Genomic DNA, 25,546 nt, shown 5'->3' on the forward strand with positions numbered 1-25,546 from the left:
TTTATCTGCAGGAAAAGACAACAGAACTCCAATAAACTAAAAGAAATGACTCATAGTTGCATACGTACATTTCTGTGTCTGTTTTACATGCTTATTAATCTCCTGAAGCAGTGGAAATAGTAAATATTCAATCTTATACAGAGCTGCAACTATATGAGAGCACTGTTACTTTTTATTAGCTTGTCTCTAAGGATCATGTAAGGTGAGTGTGGACATTGTTAAATGAGCCTAGGGACTGGGAAAGAAAAAGGAAGGGAAGGGAGGAGGGAAAGTGAGCTAGAGGACAAGCTGGGAAAAAGGGTTTGATTTGAGAAGGAGAAGGAGCCAGAGAAGGCAAAAAGTAGAGAGTAGCGTGGAGGGCAAGCGGTCATATGAAGGGAGGGGGATGATGAGAGGAAGTGTGTTTAGAGGAGAATCAGGGTAATGTATGTGATATGTAGCCTGAGGAGGAGGGAAAAAGGGGGATGGAATAAAGATGGGGAGGAGAAGCGAAGCAGAAAACACACTAAACGACATCTAGCCCGGAGAAAGCTTCGTTCAAGGTGGGACAGACATGAGCACAGGGTGAAGGTCAGAGCGCGATCCTCCTCCTCCTTTTCCTCTCATTCCCTCTGTCATCGTGTAACACTAGACTATACAGCAGCACAAGAGAAAAGCTCCAAGTCAGCTCTTCTTTTCTTCTCTCATCCAAGGTCGCCACAGGAGCACCCATGGGGAAGCAGTGCAATGTGCAAAGCAGGCTGGGAGGTCGGGACATGTTGAATTGGGCTTTTGACAAGCCAATGTAAATGTGTCGGTGGCAAAATGAGAGCAGGCAGTGGGAATCCAATTGTTTTTGTTGTCTGAACCTTTTCAGACCTCGGCTCTGCTGCTGATATTTTATTTCAGCAGCCTTGTCACTTGGGCGTATAGTCACTTGCAATGTACTGCTGAATAATGGGAAGTCTTTATCCAATTCAAGTGTTTTTACATGTCAAAGAAAAGTAGTACTTAAGTCAGCTACATACTAGGAGTGTACATGGACAAGTCAGGAGAATGAACCACTACAGCACCCCTGACTTAAGATATATATTTGACTATTGTACTTTTACTATTTGGACATCTCAATTTAGTTGTATACAATTTTACAATGATAAAAAGGCCTTCATTTAATCATATACTACAAATTCAATACAGCATTTCACCTGGATGTCTTGAGAAAATGCACTAGTGTGGGCCCTGAAAGAAAAGGCATAGCGTTTTCTTCATCCTTGCTCATTCAAATTATAGCACTGTGTTCTCCATGCTCACAAACTGGAACATGTTGCAGATCCTATTGATCTTAATTAACCGGTTTTCTGCTCCTGGAGTTCCTGGTTCCGTACAAATGATCTGCTTTAAAATTTAAGTCATGATCAAAGGCACATTTGTTGTTCTCTCTCCTCTTTTTTTAAATCCACTGACATCCATTTGTGTGAGAAGAATGCTTTTTCCATAGCAATCGATCCAATTAGGCTGTGTATTACATTCACAGTGTTTAAAGGTCTTCCAAAATATTCTAGCGATTAGTTTAGTTTATATTTAACAAGTATTACTTAGCCTGTATGTCAGGCTAAAATCCTAACATAATAACTATGTTTGTCTAGCCAATTTCTAGTCTACCCACCAAATCACTGTAAAAGGGTTAAACTGTTGCAGCATGAAAACGGGCATTTCAACACTACATAGCCAGACAAGTGTCACGGGGTGCCGGAGCCAATATCAGCCGACTTGGACCGAAAAGCACCCTAAACTGGTTGCCAGACAGTCGTAGGGCACACACAGAGACAGGCAATCAATCGCAATCCCAATTACAACGCCATTGGGTGGGATTCAATCCCACGCAGCCCACACCTAAAGCCGGCCGAATGAACCGCAACACCGTCAGGTGGCTGGAAAGAGGCCTATGAAATGTATAAACCAAGCATCCGGGGTATTCTCAATTCATGTTTTTCCTCTCTTCTCGTCTGTTTGAATGACTAAATATCCCAAAATTAAGACAAAGAAATGGCTTGCATGACAACTTGTTTGTTGGCTATTTGTTTTCAATAAATAAATTCCGCAGTAGTAGATAAGCAGTGAGACGTGAAATCAAGATGCACAAACTATTCTCAATTAAACAGAAAATAGTTAAAAATAAATTTTAAAAAATGCCCGTTTATTTAAACAAAAGCATTTTGTCTTAGAAAGGTGTGCGAACTGCTGTATGCTAACACTTAATGGTCCAGTAAGCTTCAATTTGACACAAAGACACTCATGTTGTAACGGTAGACATACCATTGCCAGAATTCCCATCACATGCTTGTATATTGAGGAAAAACAGGCTGTCTGAATTCATGTCTAGCCAAAATGTGTGCATGAGAATGTTGTGAGTGTTGCTTTCATGATGAATCCAGAGCTTAAACCACCGCAGTCAAAGACACGTGTGGGTAACCACTGCACCCCAGTTACCTTCCTTTGTTCCTTTGTTTTACACAGCTCTCTCGGCAGCTCAGTCATTGAATGCAACATTGGACACACGTCGTGTTTGTGTGCGTGTGTTGTTGGAGAAAGTGAACTCTTTTACATCCTCAAGCAGCAAGTGCACGCTTCTCTCTGAAAGCAAACTGTCATTCGGTTTGGAAAACTCTATACCTGCATCCTGAGTACACAGACAGCAGTTCATATAGTAATTCTATGTGTGTGTTTTGTGCGTGTAAAGCTGTCAATTTGTCATGCCTAGCTCCATCCAAAGAGACAGACAGCCCATTGAGGCGTTTGCTGCAGAGACAAAACAACACAAAAACAACTGCAACTGACAAACAAGCTTTAGCCGGCGTACCAACACGCACCGACACACACATCCATGACAGACAGTTGAGGTGTTAGATTTAAATTTGAATGCACTCGTTATACATTGTAGACTTTGTTAAAGTGTCATCGCGAGTGTGATAATTGTTTATGCATCATTTTGATGAATGATGCAAAGTAAACGATGCGCACTCCCTGATGGTGTCAGAACATTAACTACTCTTGTGTGAGATTGAGATCATTCCTTCACAGCAATTTCGTTAGAGTAGAATTGACATTATTGACTCATTTTATTATGTTTGTGATTGAGACCTGATGCAATTTTTAGTATTCAAAGTGAGGTTGCTGTTTTACTCAGGTTTTTCCCAGGGAGAGCAGGTATGAATATTAAACTCATCAGAGGATGGCAGCGTTTGTTGATTGTAAACACATCTGTCACTACTGTTTAATTGGTAAACAAGTCTGAACGCTTTCTGTTTGTCCGTAAACAACTATGTCCCCAGATGATATGCAAGGGCACCACAAAAGGTCGCCCCTAATTCTGTCTGAACTGTTTGTATGTCTCAGTGGTGTCGACCAATTGCGTTTGATTTTCTTGTGAATTCATCTCATCTCATCTCATTTTCTGAACCGCTTTATCCTCACTAGGGTCGCGGTGGGTGCTGGAGCCTATCCCAGCTGACCTTGGGCCGGAGGCGGGAGACACCCTGAATTGGTGGCCAGCCAATCATAGGGCACAAGGAGACAAACAACCATTCATGCACACACTCGTACCTAGGGGCAATTTAGAGTGTCCAATCAGCCTACCATGCATTTCTTTGGAATGTGGGAGGAAACCGGAGTACCCGGAGAAAACCCACGCGGGGAGAACATGCAAACTCCACACAGGTGGACCGACCTGGGTTTGAACCCAGGTCCCCCACTGTGAGGCCGTCGCGATAACCACTCGCCGAGCTACCCCTTTCTTGTGTATTTCTGTACATAATTTCAATTCCATACAGTGTGTGTATCCCAATCTAATATAAATCTCATACATCCACACTCAAGTTATATGTTGCCCTCGTTCAAATACATGAACGCATACAGCAACGATATACTGAGCCAAAAAAGCTTTGTATTGCTCTTATTTTCTTAAAGGCTGTACTCAAAGTGCTATGACCACACATTGTACTGTACTCTGACTAAAAGGCTTATTTTCATCTAATATTATTATTATTATTTTCTCAAATATAACTTTCTAATGTGTCCAAATATTGGTTTAAAAAGCACGTCACCTTTGCCCATCTAACACTAGGGAACAATAATTAAAAAATATCTATTATTTTTAGGTCTGACAGCTGATTTCAAATAATTTTGTAAAGAAGAATCAAAACTGACCTCAGTTTATCCCCATAGTTCACCAATTTTTTTTCCTGCCATGCACATCTAGCCATATCCTTTGTAAAACGTGTTAAATGAACTTTGCACTTATGCCCGTTTTGTTCATATATCATTGTATGTTATTATCATTTTGTAAAGCAAGTGCTTTAGTAATACATTTTCCATATTTTATAAGTACCAAATCTTACAGATTAAAAACATGTGATAGAGAAAAATAGATCAGATTTGGATTCAGTTCTAAAAACAATAGTTGTTTCCCAGTGTCACCTGACCACCTTTCAGGTGTTGCATATCTGAATGCTGATATGATAGCATAATAGTAGTTGTAGTAGTAGTTATTTTTAGGTAGAAAGTAATTATGTATCTGGGGTGAAATACATGTAGCATTTTTTTAATTTTTATTCAATATAATTAAGATTTCCACATGAAAAAAATATGTCTAACTTGTCGTTTTCTGCATAACTGCTGAATATATTTTTGCCCAATATAAGTGAAATCTTTTCCATGTAACAGAAACCTAATCATAGATTGGATAAATATGGTCACACTAATGAAGCTGAATGACATAGCATATACGTAGGATGATATAATATTTTATTGTTTATCCTACCATACAAAAATCGAACTGAACAGGACGAAAATCTACCGATTCTGACTAGGTGCCGTTGTTCTCATAAATGTCATGTGGGCTTGTTTTGTCGTGGTCCTTTATAACATAATGGTTGTTTTGTGGTACTACAGCCCAAACAAACAATAGAAGTCAAGTTTCCTACCCCAGGGCCCAAGCCAATTTAAAACATATTAGTGCCATTGTTGTGTTGGGACCCGACGTGACAAAAGTGTCCACATCAAATATCCCGCAACAAACAGGATTAGGAAGCATCCATCAAATGGCAAAAAGCTGTTCTCTCCTTTCGGTTGTGTGCAACTGAGTGTTACAACCCATACTGTAGATTTGCTCCCTCTCCCTCTCGTGTTATTGAAATACAGTGTCACTTCTAATCCAGCTCAGTGGATGCAAAGAAGTGCTTTAGCTGTGTTTGTATTTGGGTGTCAATGCACTGCGAAAGATCCATAATGAATAACAGCACTGAAGCGACGTGACAAGAGTGTGTCAACACACAACTGTTTGCAAGTTTGACACTGTATGCGCATGCAAAACGGCGGCATATTTTAGAAGCAGTGTATTGTTTCACAATGTGTGTGTGTTTGTGTGTTACTGTAGCAATGATCCAATGACCTGACAGCTCGTCCCCAGGGAGCGTACACATCTCTGTCATTCCTGCTCCTGGACTGCTCTTAACAGTGCTCGGGAGATGTGAGACTAAACACTGACTCGGTGCACTTTGTTGCACTTGAATGCATTTTCTGGCCTTAAAATAATTGTTTAATAATAATGTTGAATATTTTTTTGGCCTTAGCATTATAACAAAACATAGTTACACTTCTCATCCACTTTTATTTTTTAATTGTGAAGTCCATCTACTGTGAGGCGATGAGGTCAAGTACCAGAATCTGAAAACGTGTTTTTCATAATCATTCATTCATTTTTGCGTTCCGCTTATCCTCACAAGGGTTTGCAGGGTTGCTCGAGCCCAAAGTGGTTGCCAGCCAATCACAGATTACAAGCAGATGAACAACCATTCATGCTCAAACTCATATGTAGGGGAATTTAGAGTGTTCAATCAACCTACAATGCATGTTTTTGCACACCGATACGGGGACAACATTCACACACACATGAAGCACGAAACCCACCAAGAATTGAACCCTCAGTCTTAGAACTGTGGTTGGGATGTGCTGACTACACTTGCACCATGCTGCCCCAATAATCAATTTTACAGAAAAAGAAATCAAATCAGACCTAATCTATAGATTAAATATTAATGAGCTCCACCATTTCAAGATGCCAAGTGTTTTGACCAATTAAAAGAGCTCGAAGGCTTACAGGGCGTTTTATTTCTAAACCAAACAATTTTGCGAACCTGATAAAAGAAAGAAGAAAAACAAAATAGCTAAACATTAAAATATTACAACCTTTTCATTTATAGATGATTTACATTGGAAAGATTATCAATTTATTATCTTGAGTGGAACAGCATCACTTTTTTAATCCACCATATGTATTTTGGTATCTACTTAATTGCTGCTTTTAAATATGAGGCATTACATTGTCAAAAACCTCCACATAAGTATTTAAAATAAATAAATAAATAAAGCCTTCCAGACCCAGACAAACTGACCAAGGTTTGACGAGATAATGAGAAACAGGTGGGTGACACAGCCGATTGGTTGAGACCCAAAAGCGCAACTTGCAACAAGTGAAATCATTGGGTGATCACAAGTGAACCACACAGACAGAAAAACAACAAGCTCATCAAAGCCACAAAATAAAACCAAAGAACCCAAACCTGACAACTTCACACTGATTCCAAAGGACAATTTACAGTGTTCAGCTAGCCTACCATGCATGTTTTTGTGATGTAGGAGGAAACCAGAGTACATGGAGAAAACCCACGCAGCCATGAGAAGAACATGCAAACTCCCCACAGGAGCCCACCAGGAATTGAACCCTCAATCTAAGAACTGTGAGGCAGGCATACTAACATCTTCATCCAAAAAGGTAAGTTTGTTTTTACAAAAAAATAATACTCCGTACAATTCGTTTATTTTATGATTCAAGTATATCATGAATGGAGTCATGTAACAGTCTGAAACTGCTAGCGCCAAAGTTTGGCAATTGTACTAATAGACTATATATCAGTGATTTCAAGGTGAGGTCTGTCAGCCTCACGTTGCACTAGCTCTGTCTAAGTTTATTCGCCTAATACTTTGAAAGGTTTAGCTGATTAGAGTATTTCCAGGATATTTGTATATTAATATGTATGTATCTTTTGCATTTGCACCCTGAAATGTCAGCAACCTTCTTTCTATAAATTGGATGTGCTTTGAAGGGTATTCAGCTTGTTGCTGGAGTGTGAAAGTGATGGTTTTCAACTTTGGTATTAATTCTATGATGTGCATGATGTATAGACTTTGAATAAGACGCAGTATGATTTTGTAATACCTAATGAGCCTGAACTTTATCCTTACTACATATATTTACTTCACTACATTATTATGCACCAGTAAATAGATCATTTGAAAACAATTGAAGAATTGAAAAATATAATCAACAATATATTACAAGATCGGCAGCCCGGAGGACCAATGGACAGCTCGTGGGCCTCACAGTTATGGGGTGAAGGGTTCGATTCGAGGTTGGTCCTTACTGTGAAGTTTGCATATTCTCCCTGGGCTTGCGTAGGTTTTCCCCAGGTACTCCGGTTTCCTCCCACATACCAAAAACATGCTGGGTAGGCTGGTTGAACACTTTAAATTTCCCCTTGGGTATGAGTGTGATTATCTCCTCATGCTCTGCGATTGGCTTGCCACCAATTCAGGGTATTGTCCTCTGCCTAGTGCCCGTATTTAGCTGGGATAGGCTCCAGCATCCCCCGCGACCCTTGTGAGGATAAGCAGTACAGATAATGAATGAATGAATGAATGACATTTCAAGTATTCTGGTGATTAACGTTCATGTGAAGCGTAAGGTTTTTTTCAAAAGTTTTATTATTCTTACAATCATAAATTACTGAGCATTTAAAAGTGTTTCATTGTCTATGTTTCATTAATTTAACATGACAACTCCATGAAATGAGTAATAGGTATTTATGATCAGATTTCCAGCTCCCTTTTAACATGATAATAAAATATACTTTAAAATGCTTTTCCAATCAACACTTTATGGAGCATGTGAATGCAAAGTCCCACTTGCTACGTACACACTTGGTGTGTGTCCAAGTACGGCCTTTTAAAGGATTGTTCTGCTCAGCACCTTCACATCTGATTAATTGACTTGTCAGCACTGTATTTTTATCCTGCTCCCCTGTGTATGAATGTATACGAGAAACTGTGTGTGTGTACGTGTGTGTGTGTGCAGTCCTTCCCAGTGTCCTTTCACTATTGGTGTGAGTACTCTCTCGGCGCTATGTTAACGTAATCCACGTGGCTGTGTATTCTCACGCAGTGGGCAAAACTACAGTAATTTCCTAATGTTATAGACTGACTGATAGTCCTGGAACTGCATCAAGGTCTTTGTCTAGTGTGCGAAAGGTGTGTGTGTGTGTGTGTTTTACCGGCATTTGTTGTAATCAGAACCTTTATACAAACTGAATTGTGCTAGAAAATATTTCTCTGATAGTGGAGTATGTTCTCATGTTAAATCAGTGGTTTATTTGCACGAGATTGACGTCATGTGCATTGGCACAGTAGTGACCAATTGTTGTTGTTACATAAAAATTCCAGTTTCCAGACAGTTGTTTCGGAAGGTGGCACCGCTGCAGAATAATCAGCTGTATTTATGCTCTGCAGATAGAACAGAATGTTTTTTTTCCATGTATATGAACATTATTTTCTCGATAGGTACAGTATTATTCTTCAAATGAATACCAAAGGTCTGTGCACAACAGAATGAGCCGCATCATGTCAATGGATATTGGTGCATGAAATCAAAGATCTACAAACATTTTAATTCTGTACATTCCATGCAGAAACAGTATTTTATATACTGTTTGTTTATATAAACTTACTCTTTTTTTCCAATTAGTAGCATGTTACAAATAATTTTATGGGACATAAGCCAATTAATTGTACTTTCATTAACTTGTGTGGCAAAATATTGGAGTTACCAAAGGTTGGGGTTACAGGCATGGTTCCTGAAGGAATTGAATGTATTGATATGATATTATAGTCCACCCAAAAAGGAAAATAGGTAACAGCATGTAAGCATGATTGCATCTTCCAATCTTTCATTCTTTCATTTTCAACACCACTCATCCCTTTCAGGGTTGCACTGTGCTGGAGCCTGTCCCAGCTGACATCGGAGCAAAGGTGGACTATACATTAAACTGGTCGCCAGTCAGTTGTCGGGTACCAATAGAGAGGGACAACCATTTGAACTCACAGTCACACTGCCACCGAGTGGGAATCGATCCCATGCTGCCGGCACCAAGCTCCCGAGCCATAGGTTGTAAAGGTTCACTTGCCTGACTTTGGTGCGGACAGGCCTGGGCTCGATTCCCCCTGCTGGCGGTATGAATCTGAGTGCCAATGGTCGTTTGTCTCTCTGCGTGCCCTACGGCTGACTGCGACCAGTTTAGGGTGTAGTCTGCATTTCCCCCGAAGTCGGCTGGGATATTGGTATGAATGAATATTACTTAAGCAGGGTCGACTGCAAATGTTACATTTAGTTTTACTGAGACAAAAATGACAATTTATAATAACCAACTATTTCTAATCATCTATGGCAACTACAGTAAATATTTTATAAACAGTGGGCTTACGTCGTTAATATACTAAGTATTTTTTATGCCTTTATTGGCCACTGCCTGTAGAGATGTGCCCTTTAACTCAGATATACATTGGTATGACATCTACAAAAGGCAATTAGTACTGTGTAAGTTGAAGTCCTATACACAAGGACATTTATCAAAGTGCCTTCAGCACAGTGGAGAGCAAAAGCAAGGAGTCATTTGTGTAGTTGAGAGTGCAAACACAGTAGGCAACGTATGGCACCAATAGAGATCTCCACCATTAAACTATTAAAAACAATAAACATCTGCTTACTGTCTACCAGACATTACCACGATGTGTCACAGCATTTGCTAATTAAAAACTTCACAGAAGCTTTTTCCGCAGACGCACACTCGTGCACACAAACACACATTTAAGAGTTTGAGAACATTAACAGAAACATATAAAGAAGTTGAAAAGTGCTGTCTTCTAACCTCCCACTGGGGTAATTTCAGCTCTTCTTTTTCAGTTTTTTTTCCCCTTATTCCACTCGAGCCAATCAGGAAAAAGATAATTGAGATTCAGTCATCAGAGGGCTGAATTGATTGGTTTGGACCTCTGTGGATCTGATAGGCCCTCTCAGGAACCACATCTCTCTTAAAAGACAAAGCAGTACTTTCATTTCTCTTCTAATGATTCTGCATGAGTTTGTTTACACGGGTTTATTATTTAATGCCAATTAGTTTAATTATAGCCCTAGGTAGATGAACAGAGATTTAGCCACAGAAACATTGTCTTCAAAATTTAAACCATCTTCTGAATTGTTGACCCACATGAGGGTCAAGGGGTTCCGAAGCCTATTTCATCTGACAATGGGCAGGAGGTGAGTTGCACCCTGAACCAGTAGCCAGCACATATAAACAAAAGGAGAAAACCAGTGCCGGCAGGGGGTGAACATGCAAACTCCACACAAGAAGACAGGAGCCGGTAGTGAAATGTGTTTTTTCATTTTTTTCTCACATTCACCTGCTGGTGAATTGGCTATCGGTGCGTATTTTTAAGACCTGTATAGGCACTCTCGATTACACAATTTTCGCAAATTTAAATTCCAGACTTGCATGTAACATGGACTCCAGTTGGGATTGTGTCACTGTCTTTGCGGCTACGGCCGTGTACAATTAGCCATGCTCAGTGCATCTCCTGCTTTGAGGTGTTTGCAAGCTGAGTTAAGAGTGGGGACTCTCCTCATATCAGCGTCGTAAAGGCGTCACTGGCCCAAGTTGGAATGGATGTTTTCCCTCCCTGGGTGCTCCTCGGAGGATAAACAGGCCATCCATAATTAAGAGGCACTCCGCCTGCATTCTGAACAGCCGTCACCAGTGGTTAGAAAAGCGGAAATCGCAAGGCATGGCCGAGTTGGTGTGTGTTGAGGGCCACGTGGAGATCCGGCTTAGGCACCTACAAATATCTACATTGTACAAATGCACATGAAAAAAGTGCAAACGCATGCTAACGCCACATCTTATGAAGTAGAAGATATTACCTGAATGAAATACACATTAGAAATTCATGTTTTGCACCACCCATATCTGTAATGTGTCATCAAGAAGATGCAAATGGCTCTACCAGTAAAGGAACCTGACATCGACTCGACACTAGGAAGAGCCCTTAACATCACTTAACCAAAAACTTTGGACAAAATAGTATATAAATATATCTAATCTTTATACACACTTTTAAAGATTTGTTATAAACTGCTAAAATTGGTGCTGTGGTCATATTGTTTCAGCACTTGGTGAAGCCAGAAGATTTATTTGCCATAAACTCATTATTGCGCATTTACCCGTCTTTTTTGGACATTAGAAAAATAATCTCTTGAACTGAGTGTGTAGACTTTGTATATCTACCGTTCATGTTTCAGTACATTTGGAGTTTGGAGGAGTGTAGAAACCAGTGTAGAACTGCACTAAATTGTTTCTCATATTTCTGTAATTACAATCTCTATTATAGCCCGAGGCTGACACTACTGAGGAAAGTAAAGACAGACTGTAGTGTCTGTTATTTTCTTTCAAGGATATTGCAACTATTCTGGAGACAAATGTGTTCAGTGCAAGGCAGAATGAAAGTGTGGAGAACTTGGGCAACGCACACGGCAAGTTGGGTTCATCTGTTATTTATTCTGTAATAAATCACCAATTTAATACATCGAAGCATAAAGTAGAATTTTTTAGCATCTGACTTTGGCTCGAGTGTATGAAAATGACACATTTATTTTAATCTGCCCTCTTTTATGCCATGTCTGATTTAAGTTGATTCAATATAAATGTGAATTGTTATAAGAGATGGCATGCATAGGAATCCAGGACAGTTGTCATGGGGACCAGGCTCATGGTAAAACACAACACTTGATTGTGCTGAGTATCTCTGGCAAAAAGAAAAGTAGTCCGGTTCCTTTGTGTTTTCTCTCTTCCATCTCTCTTCTCTTGTGTCTTCCCCCTCCTTTTCTTGCTTCTTTCTTTTTACCCCATCTTTCTCTCGCGCACCAGATTTCCTCCGCCCTTCCTGCAATGCAATAAAATCATATCACGGCTGAAGTCTAATTTAAAAATGTCGATGACAGACTAAAATCCGATAGAGAACAGTGACTTATCATACTGAAACCCACATTCAACGGGAAAAATATAACTTTTCTTACTGATTTTTAACTGGCTGAAAAAACAATAATACTGTACCTCAACCCCTTTAGATAGTGTTCAAAAGAAAGTCTGAGGATAGAGACACTGACATCATCACAAAAATGCAAGCTTCATATGAACTATCACGTATTCAAGAAAAAACTAGCCACCGGATATTTATATGGGTGAGCAATGCTTTAAAAATGCAGTTTTGATCAGAGACAAGAAATACAGGTTTTTTGTTGTTGTTTTCATTTGATTTTTTTAAAGACAAAAAGTAGTTTTGCTAAATGGACAAATAACTGTACAAGAAAGGGCAATTGGCAAACGAGAACTGTAGTAAAATAAAAAAATAATTAGTAGACAAGAACTAGGCCCATTGTTAACTTGCGTATCTAATTCGTATTCTTTGTGGACTCTAAAAACATCATCAGTGTCAGTGCCCATTTCATCGAAAATGCATTGGTGCAGAATTGTGTAGACTTTACGGAGGTTGCTATTCCATAGTGCAGTTAACTGCACTTGCATTACTTGATATTGATAAATAGCCACCGTCCTTCGGTTCTCTAGAGTTTTTTTCTCTTCAAAACAGCTTTCCAAATCCAAGTCAAAAGTTCACAAAGGGCCTTATTTGTTAATGAAAAACACCAATGATCTACAAAGACACGAAAGCAAGTCACAGCAAGAAAGAAAACAAAACACAATCCAAACAAACATCGTTAATGAGAGAAAAATGCTTAATTTTGGAAAGTTCACAACGGATGATTGGAAATATTTAGATTAAGGAGGACTCTTTGCCACAAGCAACACGATTTCATACAAAGGGTTTATTACAGACAAATCAGTTGCGTATCAGACAATTTGTGTTGTTAGTTGGAAGCCACTGTTTTATTTGAGGCTGTTTGGAGTGAATGTTCCAGATTGCAGCTTTTACAATAACAACACATCAATGTTTAATAGTCTGCTTTGGGGAGATAAGGCTTCTGATAGTCATACTAACTTTTAAGTGAGGACACTCTGCATGTCAGTGAGTAGGTCGAAACAGCAGGCCGGGGAACCACCGAGGAAATCATTGATGTATGGACGTATATCTATACAATAAAGAAATATCTTATCTTTATAAATCCAATTCCAATAATGATGGGTTACTTTCACAAACACCCTCCTAGTGAAATTGCTATTTCTGGGCATCCCTGAGCTGATTGCCAATCTTGTTTCATAACAATGTGATGCATCTTGCCAACAGGGACACTGATAAGACAACTGAGGCTCTGTTGCCAAGTTCTCAAACAAAGCACAACAGGACCTGACATGAAACAATCAGCTCCAATTGGCATGTGAATTTTTTTCCTTTTTCCTTGTTGTACTTAAAATAAATCAATTATATGTATGGTGCCAGCAAAAAGGAAATCTTCCAAGGCCGTGGGCCCATTTTCTGGTTCAAGGCTGTTGGTGCTATTACAAAACACAGCTCATTTGGATACAAAACCCAAACAAGGACGCTGTATTTCCATAAAAATGAATAATGTGCATAATAGCTAGTGTTTTCAGTTCAGTCAGGTTAGAAGCAAATTGGATGTTATTTCTTGTAAATTCTGCAATCAGCATTTTGAGACAGTGCCCAGTTCGGGTTGAAAAGATAAACAATCAGAACCTTAGTTTATTTTTCAGACTATAACCAGCTTCTTTTTTTTCTTTCCCTTTGAGCCCCGCAGCTTTAATAATGAACCATCTTATTTATGGATTTTTAAGGGCTAACGAGCTTCATGCTTTCTTGTTACAAACCTAACGTCTTCATTGCGGAGACTACTAGGGTAACTGTTCCATTATCCAACAATACTCTAAGTACCAGCAAAGCTGTAACATTATCCATCAACACTGAGTATCATCACGACTGTTCCATCCTCTAACAATTTGACTTACCGACTTGTAGCAGTGTGCACTTGTCCCACTTTGTTGAATGTTCCCTAAGCTTTGTCCTACTGGTATAATTCTTAAGGCTAGTTTTGAGAGGAGGCGAACTAATTATGGGTATATGCCGATTTGTCAAGAGAACACCCATAGTTCCACTACAAAAAAATGATTTGAGGCAAACCATGGGTTTTTAAGGCATGCAGTATCTTTTTTTTTAAATGATATCCACTGTTGGCCACAGCATGGCTCTCGGTTGCTAGTCCAAACAAAGATAGGCGTGCAATTGTATTGCCAAAATCCCCGATTGCTTTAATTCAACAAGTCAGCCCAACGCATTTCTGCCCTTCTCTCATGAGTAAATATATTTGTTCTACTGGGTGGCGTTGTGGTTCTCGTTGTGAAAGTTAAGTTATATTTCATTGATATTGAATAGTATTTAGTCGGCGCACTAAATGAAGTGTCTCTTCAAGTTCTTCACTGTAGAATCTCCTGGTAGGATTGGCTTAGTATTGGCACTGAATAAAGTAGGATAGTGCCTTTGAAATCATGGAGGCAATTAAGAATACTTGTAGCATTCTCATCTTCACAAGTGTTGACTCTCGCTCGAGAAATAACAAGTGAGATGACTTCAGATGTGGTCTTGTCAAAGATCACCATGAGGCAGCAAAACCTTTTGTATCCTGCTACTCTACCCTCGACATTCTTTTCCATTCCTCTCAACTCGTGGCCTCTTTTCTCGTTTGTACCACTTTCCGCCTTCGCTCTGTCTGCCTCCTTTCTCTCTTCTCACTTACAGCTCTGCCTCGTTCCTCCTTTTTCTCCTGCTTGTCTTCTAATCCCTCCTCTCCACCCTAATTTAAACTCTTTGAAGCCTTCAATAAAGCTCCATAATAAGCTTCTCCCTCTCCAGGCAAGACAAGGGAGAAGCCTCCCAGTTGCATTCTAACTGCACGTGTGTGTATTTGTGCGCCAACGTGTCTGTGTGTGTTTATTAGCATCGCAACTTGTCAGCTTTTAGGTCTGTGTCTTCTATGTGGCGCGCATGCGTGAGAGTCTGTGCGCGTGCGGGAACACAAATGCTGAGCGGAAAGCCGATAGGGGAGCAGAGGAGCTTATTGTGGAACTCATCAGAATTGGAGTCCACTGCAGATTTAACTGCTTAAGTAGGTTATAGATGCAAAGTGCTCAGCAACAGTTTGAGTGCATGCACTTATTATTGATTAGATTAGTGGAGGTGAATTACATTGAATTGAAATGTAGCCGGTCAAATAATGTAAGATGGTGACAATTTCGCCAAGACAGAGACGTCTACTGGTGAGGTGGAATTGTGTGAATACATTTAAAACGCCCCAATTTTGCTTTTATTTACTCTATTAATAGCATAAGAACGAACGGAGTGAGACCTGTAGCTCTATGGTCATTAAAACTGCCTATCAATTCAAAATGTATTGTGAAAGGGCGTGGAGCCTCTAAAGTGGAACATTTGTGAGGTGTTTTTAAGATAAAAGAAAAAAGCTTTTCTACGCAGTTCCAGAATGTCTTTTTTTTTCCTCAAATGAGTGTCTTTTTTTATGCAAATGTACTTGTAATGATCAAAAACTAAACCGGAAGATGCCACTCGTCAATACCTTGCCATGTGAAGCAGCTGCTGAGTCTTTTTAATGTAGTGACTGTAGACTTTGTATATACCTGGGCTCACCTCACATTTTCAAACCGGCATTTTGACCTATTTGAAGCCTTCCCGTATTATAATTTGCTGTTTATGTCCACTAAAAATAATGTGATCTTTCCCATCTTGATCTTTTTAAATCACTTGAACCAGTGGCTGTACTTTGGCTAGTCCAGTTCTTGTCATTTCACTTCTTCCAGGCAGTGTTTACTGGTCACAATGGGAGAACCCATGGCACCATTGTTTTTTTTTTTGCTTGTGGAAACATTTGTTTAAATGCATGCTTCTCTAGGATCTGTCCAGTAAACTGGTATTTGGTTCAAGTTATTGTCTGAGTATACATTGATTGCCGCAGTGGTAGAGAGGCTTGTAAACAGCGGTGTTTGGAAAGATTTCAGAACTGTTTTGCAGAATTTAGATCACTAGGGGAAAATTGGTGGATATATGTTAGGGTGCAAGAGTTTGTGATTGGTTAACACAGCTGCCTCACAGTTTAGAGGTATGGTTGAATTTATCTTAAATTTCTGGTCTCACCTTATTGTGAGTTTGTATGTTCTCCTTGCGTCATTGTGGTGTTTTGTCTGGGTGGGAAAAAAAGCTATCCCCTTATAATCTTTTAGCAGAATTAAACGAAAATGGAGCATCAGTAAGCCCGAGGATAGAGAAAAATATCCTGTGACGGAGTTTGTTGCGTGATATCCATGCGATAGCTTTGACTCCATCATAAATTGGTAAAAGAAGCATTACATCTGTGAGCTGACATTTGGAGATTTCAAGATGGAGAGCTTGTTTACTGTCACTCTTTCATAAGGGGAATTTGTCATGTCTGCACAGCGCACAATGCCAAGCTTTTGGAGCTGTTAAAGATTAGAGCCTTATAACACAAACTGACCACATAACACACAGCTCGATGGGTTTATTTTCATGATGATAGTTATCAGCAGGAGACACCCACTGGCTTTAACAAAGGTCTATTTGCTAGTCATTAACTTTGCTGAAGTATTTACACCAATTAGTGAGATTATCTAGACACAAAAACACAATTGTGCGTAACAACATCAACACACTGGTAAATATGATACTCCCAACACACACACACTTGAATTGTTAACATGGACACAGACTTTAAATTCTATCTTAGGAATCTTCTGTTGTGCTAAGAGACATGTGGATGGGGTGGGGGAAACGTCTCTCAAGGTAGACATATTTAAACTTGATGTACACGACGGCACAACAAACATGGAGGAATAGGAACAGAAGGATGTGAGAAAGTGAGGAAGGAATGTACATGGCAGGAGTTTGAACTTCCTGAAATATGCATCAGGCAGGTTGTAACAGTATCAAATATAAAAGAGATGAACCGTGACAACTAGAACAGCAAGCCCACGGGCAATAAGGAGAGGTTCTGCCATCTAAATGTGAATTTGTTGTCTTGAGGCCATTTATTTGATGCAATGGAGAACAAGATTTACTTCCATTCAGAGCTGTGCTGAATCGATATTTTACAACACAATGGAGTTCTGGGAATGTAAATGGAATGAAAAGTACCATACGTCAGAAATAACCAATGGGAACTGTCGTATACTCAAACCATTTAACATCAGCTATCAGGTGTTTTACTGGAGACTCTGGAAAGTGATGACTAAATCAATATTAAGATCAAGATGTTGCATACATTTTGACCAAACAAATCAACAATGGGCACTCAAATCTTGCAATGGCTTAAGTGCAAATTTGGGAGTAAAGTAGTATTTTCTTTCTTAAAGATGGTGTGGTTTCACAACTCTCTGGTGATAACTTTTTATCCACCCATCCATTCTCAATTCTGCTTAATTTACCCAAATACCAGGTGATCTGAAGCTAATCCCAGTAGTCTGAGTTTTAGGGCGAGGTACACTCTGGACTGGTCATTAGCCCGAGTAAAACAAACCATTAGGACTCACTGTTCAAGCAGCATTATGTAACTGCATATGAAGTAAGCCCAATTATTTTTTTATAGAGTTCCATTGTTTACTTTTTGCATATTTTTTATCTTAAACAATGATGTTTATAATCACAAAGCTGTGGTATTTGCAGGGCAGTTAACTGCATTAGCCAGTCAACAATCTACAGTATACCACACTGGGTGTTTTTATCTCTCCTATTTTTGAACTGAAAGGACCAGAGTCTTGCTGCTTCCTGGTGTTTGTTATTGTAATATAGAAATTATTGCCAGCCAGTGAAGTTATGAACTGTGAAGAGAAAAGGGTCCAGTGGGCTCCACAAAACAACCCTTAATGTGGCACATTCTGCAGGCAAAGAAAGATGACACTTGCACAAATTGGCACTTTCAATGCAATCGTATTATATGTCTGTTTACCTATTGCTAGAGTTTGTGTTCAGCAATAGACACATTATACTTTCTAGAGAATCTGCATGTCAGCACAATATGAGGAGGAATAAAAGCATCCGTCACAGCTTGTCAGCATCTTATCAGGAGCTTTGTGTATCTCGCAAAGGGGAAACAATCAGTTTGCCGACCAACTCAATCCAATAACAAAAACAGAATTTAAGCTTTCTAAATTCTCTTCTGCGTTGTGAAGTTGATGGAGTGAAAAAAAGCTTTTAATTGTTTTGCAAAAACAAAACAAAACACACACACACACACACACACACACAAAAATGACGGAGTGGATGGAAAAATAATTGGACACATTTCCAGTGTTGTGTTCTCCAAGACGGTGACGCATCATTTTGCTGCCAATATTGGAAGTTGTTCAATAGAGGGACTCTGGCTGACTTAAACACGTTTTCACTTTGCATTGTAGATATTGACTGCAGGTGGTCCTGATAATATGGTTAGAGGATGGCAAAGTAAAGCTGTGAAAAACTCAAGATTAGTAGACAGCTTTTTCTCTGTGACTAAGAAGTTTATCATATATTAGGAACACACATTCAGTTTCAAGCATTCATTTGTGATCTAATCTGTATATGCATTGGTTATCAATCTCACTGTCAGACTGCAAAATCGATTTCCTAAAATAATACTATTTTTTCCATAAACTTTGATTTGAACGCAGTATATAACCATCATAAACACTTTATTAGCTTTACTGGCAATGATGTAAAGGACATTTAATATCCATATTTGCCATACAATTCAAATAAAAAACTTATTGTGCAATGAACTCTATACCCCAAAAATAAGGGAAGTGATATACAGACGCTCCCCTACTTACGAACATTCGACTTACGAACAACGGTACATACGAACATGTCTGCAAATTGCGTTTATGTCGAAAAATGTTCGTAAGTTCAATTTTGTATTGTGCGCCTTTTTCCGAGTAGTGCTTCTTTCCGCCGCTAATACCGACGCCTGGCGCTGTGAGCGCTCCGCTCACCCAGCATCCACCTTCCTCTGCCCAGTTCGTTGCAGTGCGTAAGTTGCGTAAGTGCGTAAGTTGCGTAAGTGCGTGACGTATCTCCAGTGCGCAAAGAACCTTTTTCATTTTTATCATGAAATATCTCGTGCAGCCATTATTCAATATGGTTGGTGAAAAGCGAAAGGCTTCTAGTGAGGGAGGTGCAAGGAAGAGGCAAGCCATTTCATTGGAAACGAGTGGCAATAATAACAAAGCTTGATGCGCGTGAGAGTGGTGAGCGTTGCACGGGCATACAACTTGAATCGTTCGACCGTCAGTACCATTTATAAACAGAAAGATAGAGCAGCAGGACCCAAATATTGAACGTTGCACAAAGTTTGCAAATCAATTGAATGATGCCATACAGTGCTACCGCATCATTTATGATTTAAAAAAAGAAGAAAACTGCAATCATCGTTAGATCGCTTCTTTCGGCCAGTTTCTAATACATACATCTCTCTCTCTCTCTCTATACAGTACTGTACATATTCTCTCCATTTTATTAAATGTTTTTTAGTACAAACCAATGCGTGTTACTTATACAAGCCTTAAACATACAAATGCACTTATATAAACCTTCAATATACTTATATAGGCCTTAAAATTAAATTATAATACAACATATAGCACTGAATCAACTTACAAACAAATTCAACTTATGAACAATCGCTCGGAACCTAACTCGTTCGTAAGTAGGGGAGTGTCTGTACTTAGTATGGTTTCCAAAGACTTGTCAGTTTGTCAAATTCGCTTATAGAGGGATCTTGGGAGTTGATATACGGTATCGAGTGTGAATTTCTTAAAAAAAACATCTTAAATAGGTTCCATTTACATTTATCGTCATTGATCGCCAAGGAACTATTGGACAATAACATTTTGATCCCTGCCCTCTGTCGATTTCCTCAGCTAGGCTCTTATGAATTTGGCATGTCCGCAGTAAGCTTTAGCGTGAATCAAGAGTGGATTTTCACCCCCGTTCCCTGCCATTCCCACACATGTTGATAGAGTCTAATGCCAGGAATTTCAACATAAATAATTGCTGAGCTTTGTCAGTGGCCTGTAAAAAAGATAGAGATCTTTGAGCAAAAAACCTTGAACACCCTTGCAGTAAGTCATGTTTGATACCTTTCCACAAATGTGGTATGTTAGAAGTGCAATCAGTGGATGGAAACTCTTTGTCTGTGGAACAAAAAGCTGCACCCGCACCAGCCCTCCATGACCGCTCTGCCTGCCCCTGAATTATAACCCTAACAACAAGGTAGATTGCGGGAGGTTGGCTCATTGAAAAGTCGATCTTGGAGCAAAAAAGTGTGAGTGCCCCTGGTGTACAGTCAGTGGTAAGATCCCACTTCAAAATAAAAATAATAAATAACTAGTTAAAACAGAAAGAAATCCTTTCAAGTTGCTTAGTGCAGAAGCCATAGTTATTTTCTTACAAAGTTTAGGGAATGGACTTGGGAGCAGATGACTAAGAAAATGTTTATTTTCAAAGAGGACTGTAGCTGGACCTGTGTTTACAAATGATCACCAGTATTGTGCAAATGAATGGCAGTGGCGGTGGTAGGTGGCGGTCACAGAGACAGAGACGTTTTGCTAATTGCGTTCCGCCCTGCTGTGGCTGGAAATGAGATCCTGAAATAATGACTTCCTGGTTCTATTTTCAGCTCAGGTCAGTGGCGGAGGAGTACGCCACACTGTTAAAGGTGTTACACGACTTGCTGTGTTTGACCCTCCACCTGCTGTGTACTCTGCACTCAAATATTCGTGGGTTTCCAGATACAGATATCTGTTAGAATGTGGCTATCAGGTGTGCGTCTGTGTGCTGTATAAATGTCGGTGACCTTGGGCAGGTACATTAAAGAACTAATGTTGAATTTTCCCCTTTTGCAAAGAATATAAATGCTGGTCAAACTACTTTTATAGTCGGTGCGCTTTTCTGCTGTATCTGTACTCAGACGTGTATGCACACAGTGACGTAAATATGCATTATGAGTATGCGGCATCTACACACATTGGCATAAAGAATATGCTCAAATGTTCTCACACTACATTATTGTGTATTTGGTAACAAAGTGTTGTGTTTTTGCATCATTTATCTGACTGACACCATATCTTCCATGCGTGTGCGCCTGTTAACGCATGTGCCTGCGTTGCTGTAAGGGGCCTACTTTCTCCCCTGCAGGCTTGTTTGAATCAATAGAGATGGAAAGTGCTGAAATAGCAGCCACACACTCACACAAGCACACGCAGAAGGGTGAGTCACTGGAGCTGAAAACATGACCAAGTGCTGACTTTTGAAAGAGGGGAAAAAGAAAGAAGCAGAATCGCAATCTATAATATCAAATAACATATAAAGAATATATTTTGACTTAAGTTTCACTCATTATTAGATGTGTTGCACCGATATTATTTTTTTGGAACCTGATATTGATTCTGACACCTGGCTGTGTGGTACCAATACCACGCGTTTCTTTTTTTCCCTTTTAAATCTTTTATGCTAAATGACTGCATACTCAATTGACTGTAAAGTAGTCCCTATCATTGCATGTCAGACATGCATTTGAAGTGAGTGAGTTCACTGTCATGCTTTTTAAATGGATTGGGCGTCTTCTAGTGATAAAGTAATTGGTGGGAGGGTGCATCTTGGCCAAATGAAGAACAACATATATTCTTTTTACGCCGGTTTGCTTAGTTGGCAGCTATCATGGAGCAAAAACCAGATCACAAAAAGTACATATTGCACAGTATCCGTACATAATTAATTAGTACCGGCCGTTACCAGTGACGTCACTTTACTGCGTTATTTATTGTGAAGCATACACAAAATTGTCACTTCTTCATACATGTAGTGTGGTTGAATAAAGTCCAATCATTACATTGATTAATCTCCAATAGAATATTGCATTAGAACGTTGAACCGCACCTCTCACCAATAGCCCCCTTACTTGCGACTCTTAAGGACAACTGCTATACAAAATGGACAGATCGATAACTAATTTACAAGTGTTTAGTGTTATTTGTTGCACTTGGTATAACTTGGATTATTTGTCTGAACATTTATATTCAGTACAGGGAGGTTTATTTTTCCGAAATGACTTGAATAGTTTGACTTGTAAGTTTTACGATCTTTTTTAAAGGCTATTTCTTACCTATATGTTGCGTTGTATGGTTTAAGGGGCAGAAACATACCTGCCGCTAATAATTATATAGATTTGGCTCTAAATATATAGCTTTTGTGCCAGAAATTATGATTAAATACCTCTTAATCATACCTCAGTTTAGGTCTCTAATTGTATTGCTGTTACTTGTGTTTGCGGATTCAACATACATTACTATTATTCAAATAGTCATAGACAACATGTTCTATCATTTCAAAGATATCCCTTCAAAAGACATTAGGTAAAGAAAAATATCCCTTCAGAATAGAGCACCTATAAAATACTCCCATTCAAATGATAGGCAATCAGATTTTTGTTTCTAGTTAAATCCCTCTGCGCTCTTTATTTTATTTTACTTTATCTTTCTCCTCCAATGTAACAATCACATCCACCATTACTCCAATTCAACAGGTCCGAACTGAACTCAAGCAACAAGAGTCTCACTCAACAGTGTGCATGCGTATGTTGTTTTCATGTGTGTGCATGTGTGTGTCAAAGCTATTAAACATTCACCGGCTCACTCGACTGCTGCTGCTGTTGCTGTTAGGCTTCCAATCTGGGTCAAGTCTCATTCCTCTCCCCCCTGAGCTACCTCCATCCCTCCATCCTCCTCTCTCCCTCGCTCCCCTGTTTCTGTCGTTCTCTTTCGGCTCAGCTCCCCAAGTGCTTTCTCTCTTCCGCTCTCTCGTTCTGTCGTTTGCCTTTTAATCTCATTTCCTATTCTCCTCCCACATTCCTTCTTTTCTTCTCTGCTCTCTCTCTTTCTCTCTTTTTCTCTCTCTCTCGCTGTCTGGTTCACTCTTTCCCTCTCACGGAGGGAGTATTTGCTTAGCTACACAGCTCGCAGGCAGACCCGTGCTCCCATCCATTCTCCAAGTCAAATAAAGAGGCCTATAAATTTTTGAGGAATGATGAATAATTACTGCTAGTTCTAAGTGTGCATGCGTGCGTGTGCATGACCCCAATAGGCAATAATCGTTCGCATGTTGTTTTCATCTCTCATTTAGAAAAGCAAACAAGACCAGTAGAGCACGATGACATGATAATATTGGTGTCATGGCTTAGGATTTTGGTATCATCCATCACCTGCTTGGCCACCCTCTGACTTGTGTCCATACGTGTGCAAGTCAGCCATGCAAGCCGTGCTATTACTCATAATGACAAGACTCCCTTTTTTTGTGTTTTTTTGGGGGGATACTGCACACAAAATATTCCCAATATGTGGGAATATTCTTAATGATTTAATGAAAAAGAAGCGGAACTTTTTGGACATTATTCCAAATAATTTGATTTCAGCAATCATAATAATGCACTCCTCCCTGAACTGTTATGTTATAATGGTGGAGGTTCTTTGCTGTTCCAGTGATCCTAGGGACAAATTTGTGTTGGGCTTTGTGCCCAAGATAAAATCACCCATGGCAAACAGGTCAAAGGTGAGAAATGACGTGACCGGTCGTTTCGTCAAAAGACGTTTGGTCCCCGGACGTTTGGTCCCCGGACGTTTGGTCGACCGGACGTTTGGTAGAACGGACGTTTGGTAGAACGGACGTTTGGTCGCCGGGTTCACTCGCTGTCAAATTATGACAGAGTGTACTGTTGATATTTTGATATTTGATATTTAGATATTAAACTCTCTCTCTCTCGCTCTCTCTCTCATGATTATAATTTTGAGAGCTGGTTTCAACAGTAAAAACCCGGCGACCAAACGTCCGTTCTACCAAACGTCTTTCGACGAAACGTCCTAGTACCGAGAAATGATACCAAGTACAGCTCAAATGACCCGCTATCTTGATTAAAAGCATCAAATTCCCATTTCCGCTTCTATTCTCCTACATCATCTTCCTGACCTAAGTAGGCAGGAAATCCAAAGGCAGGGGAGTATGGAGATAAGTGAGCCAGACAGAAAAGATGCATAACTCAAAAGTGCTTATTTACAAAAATTCTCAAACAAAACCACTCAAAACAACACAAATAGGAAAGGGAGCAAATAAAAAACCTCAATCGGCAAAGAAAAAATGACAAACTGCTAAGACTAAAGAAAAAATGGGTTCTCATATAAACAGATAGGGTAAGGAGACAAGACATAAAAAGATCAAATGAAAACTGATTGGACACAAATAAAAGGAGCAGAGACCAAACCAACATTCTAACTAAAAGCTTGATTATGTTAATTCGTACTTTACCCTATGGCTTTTCTGATTGAATTAAAACATTAGTTTGATAAGGCAACATGATTCAATATGCACTTCAATAGTTTTTTTATGGTTGTGGTACCATTTTTGGCCAACAGTCTTATATATTACTCCTTTAAGATATTAATTCCTATTCACACTTATTTTCAAAAGGATGAAAGCCTTAATGTTTAGCAATCACACACATCATCTATTGTGTATAACTACAATATACTATATAAAACCTTGAACTATTTGATAGGTTTGTATTTATGACATATTTTGTCAGTGGCTTGCAACATTGATGAATCTACGATCGTCATGATTCACTTGCTTATTGGAATGCATGAGAAAATCCAGTGGCTGCCCATTGGGATGCTTTCTGTTTCTCTAAAGCCATGCCTTTCTAATTTCATTTTAAAGTAAAAACATGAATGTCATTTCCATAGCACATTTGCTTGTAGTAGCGTTGATGATGGCACCTATTTTCATGATCGGTAATCATGTCAGAGCGGCTAAGACAGCTGTAGTACTCACATCAAAGGTAATATGATATTCACACTAGTTTTATTCAATTTTGCCACACAAAATGTTCAGACCACTCATTCATTCGTCATCTGGAGATGTAGTGTGCTGGAGCCTGTCTTTGTTGTAATTGGTCTTGTTTTCAGTAAGCACATTCATTGGCTTGATTTTATTTTGTCCTAAAGTTAGACAAAACTGGACTTCTGATTGGTTGTTGACTATTGGGCATAGTAGAAGTATATTTTTTTTTATTCAACATACCTGTATTTGCACTGTAACATGCACGTTCATGCCATTAGACAAAGTAACTGCATTGGTCTTATTACAAGCAAAGGTTGCAAATCTCAGTGGGAAAAAAACACCATGTTTTTACTCTTGTCATATACTTTTAACTCGTATCATCCCTCAGTTTTCAGAAGCCTTCAAGGATAGTGCCAACCACAGAGACTGAAACAGAATTAGGAGTACACATCTGTAAGCTTTTAACCATATCTCAGGTTAACAGGCCTAT

General features: G+C 39.4%; 2 long non-coding RNA genes across 2 annotated transcripts in view; one reads left to right on the forward strand and one right to left on the reverse strand.

The window, feature by feature from the left end:
* LOC144072791 (uncharacterized) overlaps nt 1-25,546 on the forward strand; it is a 92,733-nt gene that overhangs the window by 43,002 nt on the left and 24,185 nt on the right. The window contains exon 3 of the long non-coding RNA XR_013299943.1: nt 6,676-6,811. This is a non-coding gene — a long non-coding RNA (uncharacterized LOC144072791). The remainder of the gene's footprint in view (nt 1-6,675; nt 6,812-25,546) is intronic.
* On the reverse strand, nt 11,707-23,007 carry LOC144072539 (uncharacterized). The gene is made up of 3 exons (XR_013299823.1): nt 22,853-23,007; nt 13,198-13,288; nt 11,707-12,084 (listed from the first exon to the last, which is right to left on the reverse strand). It is a non-coding gene; the product is annotated as an uncharacterized LOC144072539 (long non-coding RNA).

The sequence above is a fragment of the Stigmatopora argus genome, chromosome 4 (assembly GCF_051989625.1).
Source record: "Stigmatopora argus isolate UIUO_Sarg chromosome 4, RoL_Sarg_1.0, whole genome shotgun sequence".
In the NCBI taxonomy this organism is placed as follows: Eukaryota; Metazoa; Chordata; class Actinopteri; order Syngnathiformes; family Syngnathidae; genus Stigmatopora; species Stigmatopora argus.